At 28.9% G+C, this 6,000-nt stretch overlaps 1 protein-coding gene across 2 annotated transcripts in view; it reads right to left on the reverse strand.

Moving 5' to 3' along the window:
* The window catches only part of LOC142326763 (noggin-like), a 114,288-nt gene extending 109,302 nt beyond the window's left edge, over nt 1-4,986 (reverse strand). For both annotated transcript variants that reach the window (XM_075369455.1, XM_075369454.1), the window contains exon 1: nt 4,678-4,986. The gene's annotated coding sequence lies outside the window, so the exon portion shown is untranslated. The remainder of the gene's footprint in view (nt 1-4,677) is intronic.
* Between the last annotated feature and the right edge of the window lie 1,014 nt (nt 4,987-6,000).

Raw genomic sequence — 6,000 nt, forward strand, 5'->3', positions numbered from 1 at the left:
GAAAGTTTGATAAAAGATTGAAAACTGAACGTCACGGAACATCACAAAATCTACCCTTTCGCTTTAACCCTTTCCCTTTTCCCCGTTTCTTTTTAAAATTTTTCTCTATTTCCCCTTTTCCCCGCGCGTAAATCGGTGCAATATTTTTTTTTTTTAGTCTATAGCGGACACACATACCAACATTGCCTTTTATATATATATGTAGAAGAAGAAAGCCTGTATATTTGTTTGTTTTTTCGTAAATATCTCGACACCGGCGCCATCTAGCGGGTATAATATTTAAAAAAATCTTTCTTTTCACGTAACTAATATATATTCTGAATATGAACCAAATCGGACCATAAATGTAATTTTTCCAAATATTTCAACCCCAGCGCCATTTAGCGGATCCATTTTTTGCAGAGGTACTTCTTTCCCATGTAAGTAACACATATTCTGAATATGAGCTCAATCGGACCGTAAATACAATTTTTCGATATATCTCGATCCCAGCACCACCTAGCGGATCCAAACTAATTCAAAAAGCGTGCGCACAACTCACCAAAGTTTCATCGCAATCGGATGAATGATATAGGAACACATATACGACAAAAATACTTTTTTTTAAATATCAAATCACCTTATCATACAATTCTAAGTCTGGCACCTATATATGAACTCCAGTTTTTTAAAGTACAATATTATTTTTAAAAATATCTCATTGTATCATAATCTAAGCATAGTAATTGTAGGAGTTATTTGGAAAAGTTCGGGAAATTTCGGAAAACCCCAAAACACGTGTTTCTTAATTTTTAACGGGATACCTATACACCAAATTGCACTACTATATCATATTGATCCCCGAGATATGAAGGCTCCATACTCCTAACTTACACCATTTTTAGTTTATTTTAGAATTTATTCTAAAATAAAAAGTTTGGAAAATTTCGGAAAACCCCGTATTTTACTAACTCAGAAACCTTCCCTGTCATGCGTCTAACCATTCCCCAAAGTTTCATCGCTATCGGATGAACGGTTTAGGAAGGCATAAGAGACATACAGACAGACAAACATTCATTTTTATACATATAGATGAAAAATATACTAATTTGAACGTTTGTACTCGTATTTTATCATAAACCTTTATAATAAACACCAATAAATATTTTATATTTAATTGAATTGTTCAATTAATAAATGTTATCACCCTTTTTACTTCCTTGTTCGAAGTAAAAGAAGTATTGTGATCGCGAAAAATTTCGGTTTTCAGATTTCATTAAAAATATTCATTTTGACCACCACTGAATCCATTTTGACTAGTTTCGGCGTGACGTTTGTATGTACGTATATATCTCGCATAACCCAAAAACAATTAGCCGTAGGATGTTAAAATTTTGGATTTAGGACTTTTGTAATAACTAGTTGTGCACCTGGCCTTTTGATTAGAATCGACTGGACCAAAAGTGTCTAAAAAAGCACAAAATCCAGAAAATCTGGATTTTTGACTTTTTCTTAACTGCAGTAATAAACCTTTATTGAGAACTTTTCAACGATATATCATAAGTGGTACTTATTTTCATTGGTTTTAGGGTTATAGCCAAATAAAATTTTAATTAATGAAATATTTTGATGTTACAAGGGGAAGGCACATCGGTTCGAATCAGATTTCATCTCCTTTTTCTTTTTTTAACTTTTTTTTTAATTTAAATATATTGGAATAATAATTCAATAATAACAAAAAAAAATCAGAAGTTATTAATGAAATAAAATTTAAGTATTTTCATTTTAAAAAAATGTGTATATGTAATTTAATAGGCTTACAAGGAAGTCATGTGGTGCCCATATCAGAGTTTTTCCAGGAGTTACACTCTCACTTCTTGTGATTTTTGTATTTAGGACATTTTCATTTTCAGGAAATGTTAAGACCAGCAATGTGTGTGCCTTCGAAAAGAAGAACCATAATTTTTAACCGCTATAAATATTTTATATACTTATTTATATTTTTATTACTTTTAATATGTATATTATTTAGTTAAAACAGTCACACTTACTGCATTAATATTAATGATTAGAATATCATAGTGAAGAGTACTCAACCTTCATTCAGATAACCCAAAAGAGGAAACATATCTTCTCCACGTCGAGTTTTAAATGACGTTTTAAACTTCTATTAAAATCGATTATATCTTTCTTATCCATACAGCCTGAAAGATTATTACCAGATATAAACATTTATACTTAGGGTGTATATATTGGCTGGATGGAATTCCACAGCCACGTACTGATCGGCGAGTATTTAAGGATAATAAATCGTTAAATTTAATCCAATTGATTTACTCATCGTCAAAACGTCTAAAATACAGTATTATCCTTCAACAACAACTCCAACGATCTAAGCCGTAACTAATAAGTTATTAAAGTTAAATAACGCTGGTTATACATAAAATTATAAATAAATAGAACGTATGTTTCACCAATATTCCGAACATACGTCAATGAAACACGTTCCATTTTGGTTGAATTTGTATTTTTTTGTTAATCTATTCCATTTTTACTAGTATATCCTTAAAAAACAATTCTAACTGGACAAATGGATTAATTTTTTGGAATTATAAATTGAAAAATGAAAATTTTGATTTATTTTTGAAATTTTCAACTGAAAATTTTTGTTCTAAAACATCTTATGTAGGCGAGACGGTAATTGTGTCATTACTAAGGATAAACTTTTGGATGGATAATTATATAAAATAAATTCTGTTTTAATTAATAAAAAAATTCATAAACGGAAATATTTGCTTTATTACAAGATCCATCAAATTTGTTGCGATAGTAAAGTGATTTTTAAATCTCTTTGTAATTTTCTTTGGACACAAATTAAAATCTTCCTAAATTTGTATGTTCGTAAATGGTGTCTCTCTCTCTTGTGTGGGTGTTTGTGCGTGTGCATGTGTGTCTAACTATTCTTTAGCAATAACAATTATTCGTTTATAAATATAAAATCAAATCTGTTATTTTATTAGAAAATCTCTGTTAACGTAAATCAAGATTTTTAAACCTTCTACAATTTTTGTTTTGATAATTTATTAATAAACTTTTTATAATTTACGTTAATTAAATCAAAACACGTTTCTTTTTCTGATTTATTTATTCCTTTTAATTTTGTTGATAAAAAACATAATTTATTAATAAATTTTTTTTTCTGTAGGAAATAAAGATTAAAAAAAATAAAAATAAAAATATACGTATTGTACAATCTCGCATATTTAATTATTAATTACTTTACCGTTGAATGAATTTACATTTAAAATGATTTTACAAAAGCAACATAAAGTTAAAACAACTCTGCAAAGTTAAAACAACTGCAACAAAGTTGCACAGTGCATCTAACGTGAGCAAATCAACGAAGGAAATACATTATAAATATTAATACGAGGGAAATATACATATTATGAAAGTTGTAATGTTCTACTTTCGTAATACGTATATATGTAGTAAAACCTGGTATATATGCTCTACTGAAAATTGTTAAACAGTACAATATAGGATGTAATATTATATTATAGGATATTAGTATTATAATCATAGTCTGAATTAGATTTCTGATTTTTTTTTTTAATTTCCCCATCATGCTGTAATTACAAAAAATAATTAAAAACTTTTTTTTAAACACCAAATGTGCAGTAAAATAAAAAAAATTAACATCAATAATTATTGAATCTATTTGGATTTTTTTCAAATTTATAAAGAATCTCATTAGATTAATATATGTACAAACTAACTGGTTTATAAGTATCTTGTATTACTAAATGATATACATTAATATAAATATACATCATTATGGTTTTATTAAATAAAAAAATAAGTGTAAAGAAATGTGTGTGTGTTTATAGTAAAGTGATGTATTATTTTTCAAATTGTTTACCGAAAAATATTTAACAAAAGGAGAGAGCTCAGAAAAAAATGATTTTTCCAATGTAATGATATTTTTTAAGATGTCCACCTCATTATCAAAAAAATTAATGTAACACTCTTTCATGGAGATGTACTAGTTGGACCCCAAAACGTAAAAGTTTGAAAACAAATATTTTATTTAATAAATATCTAGTAGAAAATAATTCAATAATTATCAGTTTTATGTAATAATTTTAATTCAATTATACTACAATGTGATTATCATTCTGTTTTTCAACTACAAGGTTCCGGGTTTGAATCCCGGTTAGGCTACGCTAGTTTTCACTTGCTAAAAATGTCCTTGCTACATTTTTTATTGTAGGTTTGTGTCAAGGAGGATATGTAGTCCTAAAAAATTCCGCAAAATAAAACAATCTAGATAAAAAATTATAAAAGTCAATAAAAAATAAAGGTTTATTATTTTTTTAACATAATAATAAATATATAAATAAATAAACGGTAAATATTGAATTTAAAAAAAATATATAATCGTATAATTAATTTGTTCTGTATCGGTTAATCCAAATTCCAATTATAATGGATACGGATAATTAAAATTTGAAATAGTGTACGAATAAAAATAATTTTATATAATCATTTAAACTACACAAAAGATTTTTTTTTAGAGCACTGCAATTTTTTAACAAAGTAATCTAGGTAATAAACAGATCAGAAAACTTTACGTTATAAGATGTTTATACTACAGGAGTAAAAATATTTTATTAATAACATTTGTTCTGTACATACCTTCTATCTTGATAATTTCTTCAACAGTTTTCCAGTAGATATTTCAATAAATATAATAATAACTGATTTGTGTAAAATAATGGTTTCTGTTTATAACACTTAATACACATAACAAAAGTATTATTTTCTTCTTAACAACAGCGAAAACACATAACAGATCACAGATTACAGGTTACATATAGATAAATTATATTGTAAATGTATATTGTATACACAGGTATTCGACGTTCAAGAGTGGAAGGTATAGAAAGGTGTGAATGTCGGTGTGGATCCAGACGGCGTGGCGTCGTACTGGAGTGGCAGTGCCCAGTCTTGAGTCTACTGTCCCTCCCTGGTGGGACATAGGTTACTCCTTGTATACCCCCTCCCTCCCGCGTTTCTTCCATCCCTCTACACCCCACACCACAGCATCCCTCATCGTCGTCGTCGTCGGCCCACCTCCGCCCCCGCCCCGTGTAGTAGGCATCGGGCATAGCATCGCGACTAAGTCTGTATAACCTAACCTCCAACACTCCAACGCGTTCTCGGTCACTGCCCTATCTCATCTCGACACACAAACTACTCTCTTCTTGTTGCAAACTGCAACCGAACCCGATCGATATGCATGTTAGCTTTTCAGTAAGTGCCAACATGCATAAATTATACTAAAATGAAACCTCCTATTAATCAATAAAAATTTATTTAGCTTTCTAAATTGTTCGTTAACGAGTAGAATTCATTAACAATATGCAATGCACTAATCTTTTTTCTTCTTCTTTTTTTTTACAAAATAAGAAGTACAAAATTAAAAAGAATAATATAATTAAAAAAGTATAATAAAATTAAAAATCTTAAACGCATATATTTTTATGGCTCCAATACTTCGGGGAAACATGACAAATAATTCTGTGGAAGAACTAACTCCATAGGTGCAATAGGTACCGAGAAAATCATGAACATAGACCGCACAAGTGAAACACATCCCCTCCTTTTTCTGCTTCGCTACGGTTGGGGTTAAAAACAATAATAATGAGCTGTAACTGCGAGGAAATTAAAAGAGAGAGTATTAATGAAACCCCATTTTATATTATCTGTCTTTATATGGGTATAGAAGTAATGTCCGTAGTGTTAAAAATGCATTTTTAAATTTTATGTATGTTTGTTTTTGACAGAGATACTCTGTACGGGCTGACTGATTATTATGTATGATGTTTAAAGTGGTTTTACCAAATCTACGATTGACATTGGATTCACTTGAATTTAAAAAAAAGACAACAGTCGATTCAAAACTTCAAATAGAACAATGGAATAACTAGTATGTTAAGTTCTATTATAAAAAAAAAA

The sequence above is a fragment of the Lycorma delicatula genome, chromosome 6, assembly GCF_047948215.1.
Source record: "Lycorma delicatula isolate Av1 chromosome 6, ASM4794821v1, whole genome shotgun sequence".
In the NCBI taxonomy this organism is placed as follows: domain Eukaryota; kingdom Metazoa; phylum Arthropoda; class Insecta; order Hemiptera; family Fulgoridae; genus Lycorma; species Lycorma delicatula.